Raw genomic sequence first — 15,351 nt, 5'->3', positions numbered from 1 at the left:
AAGAAACAAAATATGGACTTATTATTATCACTGCAAATACAGAATTATAGAATTCTCAAGTACAATATGCTAACCCAAATGGGCACCTTCATTATAGTAATCTGCAAGACAATGCTACAAACTATCACCCTGAGTTGTCCTAGACAATGTTTGGGCCTTTCTTAAATAGGTAGTTTTATGCTGCCCGAGAAGGTTCTAGATGCTCAAACTTAATACCTAGGGTCAAAAAACCTTAGCAATACACATAGAGTTAGCCAAATACATCTTTGACAAATTATTTTAGAAATTTTGGTAGCCCAAATTTTGAAGGCCATAACTCACAAACTATTGCTTTGATTGGCTATTATAACCACTTTTCAAAAATGCCAACTCCTGATCTATGAGATCTAAACCACTTTAGTGCCCTTTCCTCAAATTTTTGGACCTCATCTAGGCACTCTAGGGCCTTAAATGATGAGCTTGAAGATATTTCTACAAATTTTTCCACCAAAAGTCTACAATAACTTCTCTGATACTAAAGCTGGAGCAATGAGATTTTTATGGTAGGCTTATATCTCTAAAATGAACCTTCCTATAGAAAATGACAACATTCCAAGATCATATGAAAAACTCATTAAAAATAGCAAATCCCCATAAATAGTAACCACCCTGTCTACTAGTCCTTATTAAAATAGAAAAGGCTAAATATAAAATATTTTTGGGTGATGCAAGATTTCCCTTACACCTAGGATACTCCTGCATCAACATTGGAGGGTTTGAAGGACAATACACATGAGGCAGAGATGTGTTCCACTAGATTTTTGAACTCTTTTGCATTGATATTAATGCAGACATGAGATTTATAGAGGGAATTATTAAGGATTTCTCGATAAAGTGGACTTATGTAGATTAAATCTAGGATGGAGATCTGGGTTGGCATGTTTCCAAGATATTCCAAAATATTGTATTGTGTGGTTGAAGGACCAAGTGCAGGAACAAGTTTCCCTACAATATTGAGTTGGGTATGTTGTGTTGTGACTATGCATTGATTATCTGGGCCTTTGATATTTAGCACATTAACTAAAAGTTAATCTCAGAATATATATCCAATAAATTTACCATATTTAAGGTATGTTGAAGTCTAGTCTTGTGATTTTTTCACAATTCTCACCTTGCTTGAGTTGGGCATTGTTCATTTTTTTGTTGTTGGTATTGTACTGTTGTAAAAGTGTCTTGCTTGCCATTTTGTTCTTGTGTGGTGGGATTACTTTTTATAGATAAATAGACCTATATCTGGGGATTCTTGTGCCCCCAACATGATTTCCTTATGATCAATTAGGTCTTGTACATAATCTTTGAGGTGGATATATCAAAGGATAGGATGTCCTTTCACCTGATGAAATTTACAGAACTCATTCTATTTGTACCACAGTGCTTTGGGTGTGTGTGGGTCTATAAGTTGTGTTTGTGGGTAGTGGATGAGATTGTCATGGACCAATTTGTCAAAAATGAGATCAAGTGGTTCCCCCAAGGGATTTTACACATGAGGTGTCTTTGGCACCCTAGGTTTTTATCCAATTGTGATGGTGATAGCACTGGTCTAATTTGCTAGTCCTTGATAATTAGGTGTTGGTGTGTTGTGTTGATATTAATGTTGTAGAGGCCATTGATATGTTTTTGGATAGAATTTTTTTGGTTGATATGATGGTTTTTATTGAAATATATATTGTTGAGGGGTGTTTGATGTGTTGGGTCTGTAACCTACTAAATGGATGTATCAAGTATCAGTGGCACCGTTTGTTACTATGGTCTTGTTCTAGTACAATGGTTTATCATTGGAGTTTCCTTTCTCTTGTTGATTTTCTTTGTGGATATTTATGATTCCATCATTAATAATCCCTCACTCAAGGCCCATGCATTTCTCCTTGAATTTTTTTTATGTTTGTAAGCAATTCATGACCATGTGGTGAGAGAGTCTAGCATGTGCATTGTCAATGGACATTTTGCCAAGGTGACACTCTAGTATGTTGCAAGAGATTCATGTTGTGAGGGTTTTCCACCTTTGCAAGTAATCAACAAATTTTTTGTCCTCTTTTTTTTGGGTTTGGATTAAATAAACCACAAATGACTCAGTTTCAACTAGATGGGTGTATTGTGCCACAAAGTCTTTTGACTTATCGGCAAAGGTGTTAACTATTCCCTAAGATATTGGCAAAACCATTCAAGAGTGGGGCCTCCTATAATTTTTGAAAAGAGTCACATGAGGAATACATTATTGTATGCCACTTCTTGGAAGTGCATGTAAAATTCTTTGACATGCATGATTGGATCTCCTTTCCCTATAAAATTATCAAATTTTGGGATCTCAAAGTCTTTGGGGAAGGGTATCATGGTAATAGATCTATCAAATGGGTATGGAAAAATATCCTCAAGTTTAAAGTTTTAGATTCAATTCCATCTTTGAGTTCCTTTAGAGAACTTCATTTCTTCCCACTCAAAATTGGTAGGTGTTATTGTTGGTACCCCCATTCCTAGTGCCCCTAATGCAAGGTATGTATCAAATGGGGTATGTGAGTATAGATGGTTTTGATGGGTATATTGTAGTGGATGGAATGTAGATTGAACTACTAATGGGATGTGGTTTATCAATTGTTGGGGTGGTGGTTGGGCATATTTCTAGACTTGCTAGGTGAATTTTTGGTACTGTGGTTGTTGTTGGGGTAGAAAGGTGTAGGATTATTGGGAAGATGGATGATTTGGTGGTGTAGAGCACCTAATCAAATGGGTTTCTGTATAGAGAACCTGATAAATGGTTTCATTTTCTTGATTTAATAAGGTCTCGAGATAGATCAAATGATCTCCCTAAGACCATCCACATTTGTAATGGACACAAGACCCCATGGTGCAATTATAAGCCCTAGGCTTCAATTGGTCCAATAAAGTGGATTTTTGGCAAATTTCATGTTTTCTAGTCTATTCTAGGTGTTTAGAACATTAGTAGAGTCCATAGGAGTTGGTAGAATCCATTTTCCAAGAAAATGTTGTCCTAGCGCAAAAATTGCAAAAAGTTGCTTAGCAACTTTTGCAATTTTGTTGACAACTTTTCAAATAATAACTCCCAATTGCTAGAACTATCAATAGGGTGGTTTAAACAGTTGCAAATGGCCTATAAAGGCTCTAAATGAGTGAATGAGGAAATATATTGAAGTAACACATTGTATCTTGCTTTTTAATCAATAAAACTTGTTATTCCAGTGCATTTTTTCTTGATTTTTCCATACAGTACAAAATCCAATGATTGAAGGGTGAAATTTTTGCCTTGGGAAGTTTAAATTGTTCATTTACAAGATTTTGGTTTTTGTTTCAAGTTCCTATCAATTATTGTGCTCAAGATATCCAATTTTTTAGGTTGTTGGTCTGAGATAAAATCAAGGTTTGGTCACAAAAATGATCCTAACTTGATTCTCCACTGGTGGAATTCTTTCCATTTTGGCATGGAGCAAGTTAGGAGTGTACTTTATCATATTTTGGAAGTTTTGGAATAGGAGGTTGCAGTAGTGATTTTCTAGAGCAAGCCCTAGGTTAAATATCTCTATGTATTTGACCCTATTTTGATGAAGTTTGAATGGATAGGGAGGAGGAAAGAATTTGAGGACTTGGCATAGGAAAAAAGTACCCTTATCTAAGTCTAAAGAATAGCTTGGTGGTAGAGATCTAACTTCATGAACCCATTCTTTACCATTTACCTTGAAAACTAAGCCTAAAGTGGCTAATTAGGCCTACATACTTGGTGCTAGTTAAGACATGCTAGAGTGGAGTTGGACTTTGGAACTTAGGATTTTTTTAGTACTTGGAAAAGGAAATTTGAATCTTCATTTGATTCCCTAGGTCCTTTGGTAAGTTCTGAAGCTATTGGTAAAAAATTATTTTAGGAGACCTAATAGGCTACTAGGTCTAATTGAGCATCTTGAGTAGTGGGTTGTTGAGAGTGCATCCAATAGATGGATTTCCTTGTTTATGTTGAGTTTAAGTTGTTTCATGCACTAGTTGGTGGTAGAAAGGCCAAGAAGAACAAAATCCCTATTTTTGCCCATTTTGAGGAAGGTTGCCATATTTGCACTAAGTTGGGTGCAATTGGTTTTGGGTTTTACTTGTGGAAGGTGGGTCTAGAAACCTTTTTCAGAGTTTTTAAGGAGTCATATCCATTAAAGGAAGTAAACCAAATCCTTTGTTCAATGCTTGTGAAGACCTTGGAGGTTGTTTAGGATTTGGGCTAAATTTTTGCTTCCTTTGTGCTTGCTCTACATCAAGTGGTATCAGAGCCACTTTGATCTTGTTATGAAACCATGTCTAATGGAGGAGAAGAACTTGAAAGGAATATCCCCTTGAGGATCACCAATGTGGAACTAGCCAAGCTAGTCAAGGAGTAGATGGCTGAGAGTAGAGTAGTCTGTGAAGAGAACAGGACTATAAAGAGGGAGTTGGAGAGACTCAAGATCAAAATGAGGAAAGGGAGTGATGAAGAATCAAAGCCTAAGGAGATAGAAGGGAATGAAGAACAAGAGTACACCTATAGATTAGAGGCCCTTCCTTGAAGCATTGGAGAGGGTTGGAAAGAAGGGAGAAGGGGACTTACCCACTTTTCATGGTAAGTTGGACCCTGATGAATGCATGGATTAGATAGAGGCCTTAAAAAATCATTTTGAATGTGACAAGACCCCTAAAAATTAGAAGGTCAAGATTGTTAAGGTGAAACTCAAAGGTCCCACCTTGAGTTGGTGGAATTTCTTGCAAAATGAGAGGTTGGATGAAAACAAGGAACAAATTTCCACTCGGAAGGAAATGTAGGCAAAAATTAGAAAGTAGTTCATAGCTGATGATTATGAGGTGTTGGTACACAAAAGGTTGTAGAATATTAGGCAAAGGGACTTGGATGTCAGCACCTACACACAAGAATTCTGCAATTTGACCCTCAAAGCAAAGATGTATGAGACTAAGAAGCAAAAACTTGCAAGGTATGTAAATGGTTTAAAGTATAGCATTCAAGATGAATTAACATTGATTACTCTTGGTTCAGTACATCAGTGTTTTAATGTGGCTTTGAAAATTGAGGAAAAACATAAAAGAAAAGATAAGCAATAGGGTTAGAGGAAACAGTGATAGGGGTAGAGATAGGTTCCCTGGAAGGGGATCCTTTAACAAAAGTTAGGAGGAATCTAGTGGTTCAAATGTTGAAAGTGAGTTTACAAATAGAGGGAAATTTAGGGGTAGAAGATCCAATGGTAGAGGAAAGTCTAGTAGAAGGGGGCCTATTGTGTTCACTGGTAAGTGCTTTACTTATAACCTAGTAAGACATTAGTCCTTTAGGTGCCCTAAAAATAACAAATAAGGGGATAGGAGAATTCAATTGACACAAGAGGAGGATAGTCAAAGTGTTACCTCTTACCAATCTGCCACTTCTAGACCTACACTTCCAGAGCATGGTGAGTCCTTAATGATGCAAAGAACAATGATAAGAGCCCCTACAACTATAGAACTACCTCAATGAAAGTCACTATTTAAAAGTTTGTGCAAGGTGAATAACAAGGTATGCAATTTTATAGTGGATTCTAGTTCCTCTGATAATGTTGCCTCAAAGGAGATGGTAGATAAGTTCAAATTGACCACAAGACCTCACCCTTACCCCTATAAGGTGTCATGGTTGACAAAAGACAAACAAACACTCATAAATGAGCAAGTGTGGGTGGAATTCAAGATAGGGGAATACAATGACAGAGTTTTGATGTGGTAGAGATGGATGCATGCCATTTGCTTCTTGGGAGGCCATGACAATATGATGTATGTGCCAAACATGATAGCAAGACAAATGTCTATATTATAACCAAGGATGGGGTTGAATACACTATGCCACCTTTTCCAGATGATGGGAACCCTACTACAAATGGGGTGATGTTGGTAGGCGAAAAGGAGTTTATGAGAATCACTAAGGAGAAGGACACACCTTGCTATGCATTGGGAGATAGACCTCAAAAACATCCCATCAAGCAGTCACAAGACTCACCCAAGGTTATTAATATTGGACCCAAGGAGGTAAGAGACTTGTTGGAAAAGTATAGAGGGATAGTTGCAAGCAACCTACCAGAGACATTGCCACATAAAAGAGATATCATTCATTGCATACACTTCATCCTAGGGGCTACACTTCCAAACAAAGTAGTATACAAGATGAGCCCTGAGCAGAATGAAGAAATAGCAAAACAAATTGAAGCATTGTTGGCTAAGGGGTTCATTAGGACAAGTATAAGCCCATGTGTAGTCCCTACAGTCCTAGCCCCTACAAAGGATGGTACTTGGAGATTGTGTACAAATTCTAGAGAAATCAATAGGATAACCATTAGATATAGGTTTCCTATGCCAAGGATAGAAGAACTCTTGGATTGTTTGGGGAAGACAAGTATTTATTCAAAGGTGGATCTCAAGAGTGGATATCATCAAATTAGGATCAAGGCTGGAGATTAGTGGAAAATAGCATTTAAGACCTTAGAAGGCCTATATGAGTGGCTTGTGATGCATTTTGGCTTGTCTAATGTACCTAGCACCTTTATGAGACTAATGAATGAAGTCCTAAAACCTTTCTTGAACAAATTTGTTGTTGTGTATTTAGATGATATCTTAATATTCAGCAAGGATAGGGATGAACATTTAAGGCACTTAGATTTGGTTTTAAATAGACTTCAAGATGAGAAACTAATGATAAACTTGGAGAAGTGTTCATTTTTGTAGACAGAGATGATCTTTTTGGGGTTTGTCATATCAGGAGCAGTGTTGAAAATGGATCCTTCCAAAGTTGAAGCCATCCTTAACTGGCCACCACCCACCACTCCAGTAGAGGTAAAGAGTTTTCATGGTATGTTCAATTTTTATAGAAATTTTATTAGAAATTTTAGTGGTGTGTATTCTCCTATGGTAAATACCATAAAAGGAGGAAGGAAATGTGTGTTTTCTTGGACCAAGGAAGCTAATCATTCATTTGAATGCTTGAAGAAGAAGATTGTAGAACAACCTATTTTTATGCTCCCTATTTTTACAAGTTGTTTATAGTTGAGTGTGATGCTAGCAACAAGGCAATTGGAGGTGTTCTAAGCCAAGAGGGTAGGTCTATGGCCTTTTTAGTGAAAAGCACAATGAGGCCAAGCAAAAATATTCAACATATGACCTTGAACTTTATGCTATGGTGCAATCCCTTAGAAAATGTAGGCATTACGTATTGTCTAAAGAATTTTTTGTGTACACTAGTAATCATGCCTTAAGTTTCCATAATAGGCAAGAAAAATTAAACCATATGCATATGAAGTGGATAGAATTTTTACAATCCTACACCTTCACCATTAAGCATAAAAAAAGGAGAAAGCAACAAGGTTGCTGATACAGTTAGTAGGAGAAGCTTGAAAATTCAAGAAGTTCAATTAGAGAGTACTGGCATCCATGCAATGAAATACATGTATGAGCAAGATGAGGATTTCAAGGAGGCATACCAAGTCTGCAAATCCATGGGAGAAAGGTATTATACTAAATTTAGTGAGTACATTTTACAAGAAGAACCTTTTTCAAGGGTGGTCAGCTTTGGGTTCCCAAGGGATCTAGTAGGGAGAATATTATATAGGAAAAGCATTGTGGCAATTTAGAAAGACATTTTGGGTTCGACAAGACTCTAGAGTAGGTTAGAAGATTTTTTTTTGGGTCTAAAATCCAAACTGATGTCAGAATATTTATTGAAGAATGTTTTATTTGTCAACAAGCCAAGAGAGGCACATCAAATGTAGCACTCTATACACCACTTCCAATACCTTACAAGCCTTGAGATTTAGTAAGTATAGATTTTGTTCTTGGACTTCACAAGACTAAGTCAGGTTATGATAAAAAAATTTTAGTTGTGGATAGGTTTTCCAAAATGGGTCATTTTATAGCTTGCAAGACTACTCATGATGCCTCCCACGTAGTAGGTTTGTTCTTCAAAAATTTTGTTAGACTTCATGGATCTCTTTTATCCATATTATCTAATAGGGATCCAAAGTTTTTGGGGCATTTTTGGAGAACCTTATGGAGGAAGTTAGGAACCAACTTCTATTTTTCATCTGCCTATCATCCTCAATTTGATGGGAAAATTGAGGCAGTCACTAGGTCCTTAGGAAACATGTTAAGGTGCCTTTCCAAGCAACATGGAGTCTCGTGGGATTGTGTTTTACCCCAAGCAGAATTTTCCTTTAATGATTCCATCAATAGAAGTACTAGTCTAACTCCTTTCCAAGTTGTTTATGGCACTCACCCTAGGTGCACATTGGAACTTAGAGATGTTAAGGAGATGGAAAAGAGGAGTGCACAAGCTGAAGATTTTGTAGAATTCATGAAAGAGGTCCATTAGTAGGTACAGGGCAGATTGCAAGATACTTCCATTAAATTCAAGTAGCAGGTAGATAAAAGGAGGAAAGAACTTTAGTTCAAAGTGGGGGACATAGTAATGGTTCATCTTAATAAGGAAAGGCTTCCAAAGAAGATGCATACAAAACTACAAATGAAAAATATTGGCCTATTCAAGATAGTCAAGAAGTGTGGCAACAATGCTTATCAAATTTATTTTCCCCCTAATATTAACTTGTCTCTTATTTTTAATGTTTCTAACCTGTATGCTTTCAAAGGTGCTTTTTCAACTAATGTGGATGCAAGTACACTTGAAGAATACAAGGAGGAGTCAAAGAGAGCCATCCCACCTATGCCTAAACTAGTGGTGGAAACTATTTTGGATAAGAGGATTAGTAAGAAAACAAGGAGGAAGACATATTATGAGTATCTAGTATAGTGGAAGGGAAAAATAGTAGCAAATGCAACTTGGATGACTAAGAAGACTCTTAAGGCCTATGGCATTGATCTTTCACTTCTCAACACTCCAGAGATTGGAGTTTTTTTTATGCAGGGGAGAATGGTGCAGAGCAACTAATCAAATGATTTTATATGCAGAGCACCTAATCAAATGGTTTTCTTTTCTTAATGTAATAAGGTCTAGGGATAGATCAAATGATCTCCCTAAGACCATCCACATTTGTAATGGACACACAACCCTATGGTGTAATAATAAGCCCTGGGCTTCAATTGGTCCAATAAAGTGGATTTTTGCTAAATTTCATGTTTTCTAGGCTAGTCTAGGTGTTTAGAGAATTATTAGAGTCCCTAGGAGTTGGTAGAATCCATTTGGAAAGAAAATGTTTTCCTAGCACAAAAATTGCAAAAATTGGAAAAAGTTCATTAGAAACTTTTGCAATTTTGGTGACAACTTTTCAAATAATAACTCCCAATGGCTAGAACTATAAATAGGGAAGTTTAAATAGTTGCAAATGGCCTATAAAGGCTCTGAACAATTGAAGGAGGAATGAGATTGAAGTAACACATTGTATCTTGCTTTTTAATCAATACAACTTGTTGTTCCAGTGCATTTTTTCTTGATTTTTCTATATAGTACATAATCCAATGATTGAAGGGTGAAATTTATGCCTTGGGAACTTGATATTGTTAATTTACAAGATTTTGGTTTTGGTTTCAAGTTCCTATCAATTATTGTTCTCAAGATATCCAACTTTTAGGTTGCTAGTCTGAGAAACCCTTAAAATCAAGGTTTGGTCACAAAATGACCCTAACCTGATTCTCTATCAGTGGAATTCTTTCCATTTTGGCATGAATCAAACTTATGGGTGTGCTTTATCATATTCTAGAAGTTTTGGAATAGGAGTTTTTAGTAGTGATTTTTAAGAGAAAGCTCTAGGTCAAATATTTCTATGTATTTGACAATGTTTCGATGAAGTTTGAATGGATAGGGAGGAGGAAAGAGTTTGAGGACTTGGAATAATAACAAAGTACCCTTATTTGAGTTTGAATAATATCTTGATGGTAGAGATCTAATTTTATGAACCCATTCTTTACCATTTACCTTGAAAACCAAGCCTAAAGTGGCTAATTAGGCATGTATACTTGGTGCTAGTTAAGACATGCTAGAGTGGAGTTGGACTTTGGAACTTAGGAGTTTGTTAGTACTTGGAAAAGGGAATTTGTATTTTTATTTGATTCCCTAGGTCCTTTGGTAAGTTTTGAAGTTATTGGTCAAAAATTATTTTAGGAGACCTAATAGGCTACTAGGTAAAATTGAGCACCTTGAGTTGTGGGATGTTGAGACTGCATCCAGTGGATGGTTTTCCTTGTTTATGTTCAATTTAAGTTGTTTCATGGCCTGGTTGGTGGTAGAAAGGCTAAGAATATAAAAATCCCCATTTTTTCCCTTTTTGAGGTAGGTTTCCATATTTGCACTAAGTTCGGTGCAATTGGTTTTGGGTCTTACTTTTGGAAGGTGGGTCTGGAAACCTTTTTCAAAGTTTGTTAGGAGGAGTATCCACTAAGAGAAGTAAATAAAACCCTATTTTCAATCCTTGTAAAGACCTTGGAGGTTGTGTAGGACTTGGGTTGAATTTTTGCTTCCTTTGTGCTTGCTCTGCATCATTTGGTATGGGTGCTTTGACATAATGCTACTATGGTGGTTGTGATGGATATGTTGGTGCTATATTTTGGGGTTGCACACTCTTCCTAATGTAGGTCAGTTTCACTCCTTGAGAAGGCAATATGTTGGTGCTATATTTTCGGGTTGTACACTCTTCCTAATTTAGGTCAGTTTCACTCCTTGAGAAGGCAATTGGGTGTTGAGGGATGCCAAATAGTTGATGTATGGAATTATCCCTACCGCTAGTTTGTGTTGTGTGGTATTGCTTGGCTACTCCGTAAGGGTGGCATGGAAAAATAATTGGCAATGGGTGGAAGTGGATTGTTGAGAGGTGGTGGTGGTGGTTGTTATGATTGGAAGGTTGGTATGAACAAGGTACTAATTGGGAGGCTTGTGGCTTGCCCGTATGATCATCCAAAATTCAAAGGATTGAGTGGGAATAAATTGACATTGCTAAGCATAGATGTAAATGGACTAAAAGTGATGAGAGGTTTGTTGGTATGCCTTATTAGTGACATTTGTGTAGTGAATAGAAATGTGGATTGGATGCTCTATGAGAATATGTTGGGTGCACTACTAATGGGTAGATATGAAGTTGATGCAATAGCTTGAGAGGTGGAAGGTCAGATGATGTTAAATGGAATGGATGTGAGTTGTGAAGTTACACAAGCAGTATTGATGGAAGTTGTGGTAGGTGTGGGTTATATGATGGTAGATTATTGAGGCATTGTGTGGACCAATGACTATTGAATGGGAGATTGGTTACTTTGTGGTATGGGAGCACAAAATTGGGTGGATGGTATATTTAGGTCCATGATTTCTAATATCATTGTTTGATTCCATCTTCTAGGTATGAAAAATGAGTCATTTGGATCGAAGGGACCAATCGGTGGGGGAATTTTTCCAAAAAATGGATGTGTAGGATCTAATATGTCCAAAGATGTTGGTCTTCAAAAACCAAAGGCACCAACATTATCTCTCTAAAATTTGGACATGATGGTTTTTCAATTTTTTTCCATGATAGCATTGACAAGAGTTGGATGCCTAGGTTGGTTCATAAAGGCATCTATGTCTGATAGTGAAGGACCCAAATCTTCTAGATTTTGTGGCAGTGGGTCATGCATGAGCATAGATATTATCAGGTCTAGCTGTATGTTGGTCAAACCATCACTAAGGCTAGGGTCCATATTGTTCTTCTTTCTTTTGTTCCTGCCTAAATGTGTGGTTTGTGGCATGAAATGATATTTCTCCTAAGGTTGATACAAAAGATGGTATGACAATGGGTGCAAAGTATGCAAAGTGGGTGATTTCTAAGCTTCCTAAGGAAGTGATCACTATAATGCAAGGATTTCCTAGGATGTATGATAGATGCAAAGGAGGAGGATGGAGGATCTTATTTTTAGTGATATGGTATCCATGAGACCTAAAGGATTAGTAGTGATAATGTCAAAGTAAAATAGATGTATTTCCTATTTGTAAGCTAAAGATATGATGATAATCTCAACTTTAGGATAGACATATGACTCTTTTGAAGACAAATCATGATCAAATGCTGAGCCCAACCTTTAACTCAAGGTGATGAGGGATACAAGTGCAAAAATATAGACTATCCTAGACAATGGTTAGTCAAAGGGATAATCTTGATAGTATGATGGATGTAGGATGTAGGCTAAACAATCTCTAACAAAGTGACACCAAAATTATTAAGAATGATGAGGATGATGGAGGACTCTAATCTATGATATTATTAGGATGTGGATGAATTTCTAAATCATTATCTAAGTTTTTTGATGTGGAACCTAATTAAACTTGGAGGTTTATTTAGTGTAGATTTCTCCCCATGTTATTTCTATAGGGGTTTGGGTGCAGTTCCCCCAAGATGGGGTCAAGGGGTAGCACCCCTGTAGCGTTCTAGGGTAGTGTCCCAGCTATGCTCCCTATCACAATACAAGTTGGGGTCAAGGGGCAATGCCCCCATGAGGGTTTTTGAGGGGAGCACCCTCAAAGCCAAAAATACCCTTATATTGTAAAAGGCATCAACTGTTATTTTTCCTATTGTACAACTTATTCTATTCCTAATTTTGTAAGTGGCAAAAGCTTGTATAAAAAGGCTTAGGGTTAGGGATTTCATAATGTAATGATGATATTGTAGCTTCTTGCAGTAGTATTAAGCTATAAGGGATTGTGGATTGTAATCATTGGATTATAATAATATTGGACCATGTCAAATCTTGGTGTCTTGTCTTCTCTTTTGTGTGATTTATTATTTTTTGATATTGGTTATATTTGAATGTAATTATTATTTATGTCTTAGTTTATCCTAACACTAAGGATGATGGATCCAAAAATGCCTCAAGGGGTGATGACCTATATGATAATCTTAAGGGACAAACCTATGATATGATAAGTGCAAAGTGTGTGTGGAAGAGGATGGACCTAATCAAAGTTGTTGTAGCTAGTGTAGTCGATGAGGCTTTCATTGACTCCATGTCTCAAGGTCATGTTTTGAATCTTTTGATTACACTCGATTTGTAGGGAAACCTTAATACTCTCTTTCTCAATTTGATCTATTTTGGCCAGTCTTGTTGGGTGTGTGTTTCTTTCATCCAGCTTTGATCTCTCTATAGACATGATTTGGTCTTAGGTTTCTTTCATTCAACTTTGACCTTTTTGAACTTGGGTTTTGGTTGATCTGACATGATTTGGTCTTAGGTTTATCTCAAATTTTGTTGAAGGTAGTGACTATGCTAAGTATGCCTTTCATTTGGGTTAGAAAACATGAATCTCTAGATAAAAGAAGAGTTTAAGTGGGAAAAAAATGATTTACCAATGGATGATACAAGATATAAAGTGGATAAAACTAGAATTAGGGTTAATGTGAATGTAATTGCTAACAACAATTTTGGAACAACAAGGATAAGACTCTTTGGTAATAGATATGGATGTTTTGTGAGAAAACAATCTCTCAAAGACAAAACAACTTTGAGAGAGATAGGCAAGTGATCTCTTTAGCAAAAGGATTTGATAGTAACCAATGTGTATGTTTTACAAATGTTTTTCACAAGGTCATTTAGAAAATAATAAAATCCAAGCACACTTTATCCCTATGGTAAATTTGGTTTCAATGTGTTACTCATCAAGCCTTTCAGGAGGAGCACATCTTGATATTTTTTGGATCTAGTGTGATATTTCCCTCTAATTGAAGAGATGAGTCGATACAAGATTGATCAACAAACTTACACATCAATGATCCTTCAAGGTATGACAAATAGAAGCCCCCTTCTATGGGGACAATGACTCTTGGGGATAAAGTCCAAGTAGTCTTATGCCTCTATTAGGGAAAACACATATGTCAAGTAACTTCATAAAATCCTTATAATCTCTTGGACTATGAGTAACACACCAAGGATAAAAGGGTAGGTACTAAATTGGATTTTAATCTGATCTATGACCTCATTTCAAATGGTTGTTACATTAATGATCCACTTAAGAATCTATTCTAACCATGCTAAAATTGTGGGAAAGTTTTCCCACCTTAGGCTACCATCATAAATGCATCGTCTAAACTTGTCCTAGACTGAGAAGAAAGTTTACTCTTCTTCTCATTTGTATACTGGATGGAGGGGTGTACTAGTTTGAACTTCTATCCAAAGGGGATGTGCTTCCCAGAGGATGATGAACATTCTAGAAGCACTCTTAGGTTGTTTTGAATGATCTTGCTAACAAATTTTGGTACGTGAATCACATATTTAAAGGGTTCTACTTTGCAAAGAGAAAAGATAGCTCAAAGATGTGTTGAAAAACACATAAGAGACATGATTCGTTTCACTTTGGATCATTTAGGTTTTCTATCTATGATATTAAGACACACATGAATAGCATACAAGGTTCTTTCTAATTTGATGGTGATGGTCAACAAAATGAATCTAGTCAACAAAAGTAAATTGCATGTGAAAGATTTGAAGAGGAGAGAATAAGAGCGTTTTTCCTTTAGAGCATTTGAGATTGGATGAATTCTTTTTAAGCCCCAAAGTTGAAGTGTGTGAATTTGCAATGTTCATTGATTTCTAAGAATTTGAGATTTAGTTAAAGTTTTTATGTCCAAATTTGCAGTGTGAATTATAGAAATGGTTATCTGGTCTTTGGCATTTAAGATTGGGTTTGTTGTTTAATCATGCATTTAATTGAAATATTTGTGTTTGTTGATTTACTTTAAGCATTCAAGATTGGTTTTGATCAAATTTGTTAATCCCAAATTGAGATGTGAGTTCATTCCATGCTTAAACATAAAAGCTCAATCCTTAAACAATCTTAAAAATTCAACCAAAAACCTACAACCAACATTTGTAAAATGCTCCTCAACTTGCAAAAAGATGAAATTCACAATTAGCTTCTTAAGATTTTGAAATTTTATGAATGTGCTAAAGAAAACAGCATATGAACTACAAAAATATGTAAATACGCTAAAAGATAGAGCATATGCACTAAAATAGAGAGAAAAAGTACTACAAAAAGAACTAGATGCACTACAACTAGTTTGACTCAAATGTGTTATTTAACTAGCCAAATGTGCTAAAAGAACTATCAAAAGTGCTAATTCACCTGCCAGATAAATTCTAAAACAACTATCAAATATACAAAAATAATTATTAAATGCTCAAAAATAATAAGTTGGCCCTCTAGTGTAGAAAGAAAGGGAAAAATTATAAATTTTTCAAATGCGACATATAACATAGCATATGAACTATAAGAATAATCACATGCATTGTTAGAATAATCAAACGTGTGGTTTAAACTAGCAAATGTGTCGCATAATATATAAAATACACTAT

Source organism: Cupressus sempervirens, chromosome 8, assembly GCF_028749045.1.
Source record: "Cupressus sempervirens isolate cs-2001-9-10 chromosome 8, ASM2874904v1, whole genome shotgun sequence".
Classification (NCBI taxonomy): Eukaryota; Viridiplantae; Streptophyta; class Pinopsida; order Cupressales; family Cupressaceae; genus Cupressus; species Cupressus sempervirens.
Note: the sequence above shows the minus strand (reverse complement) of the source record.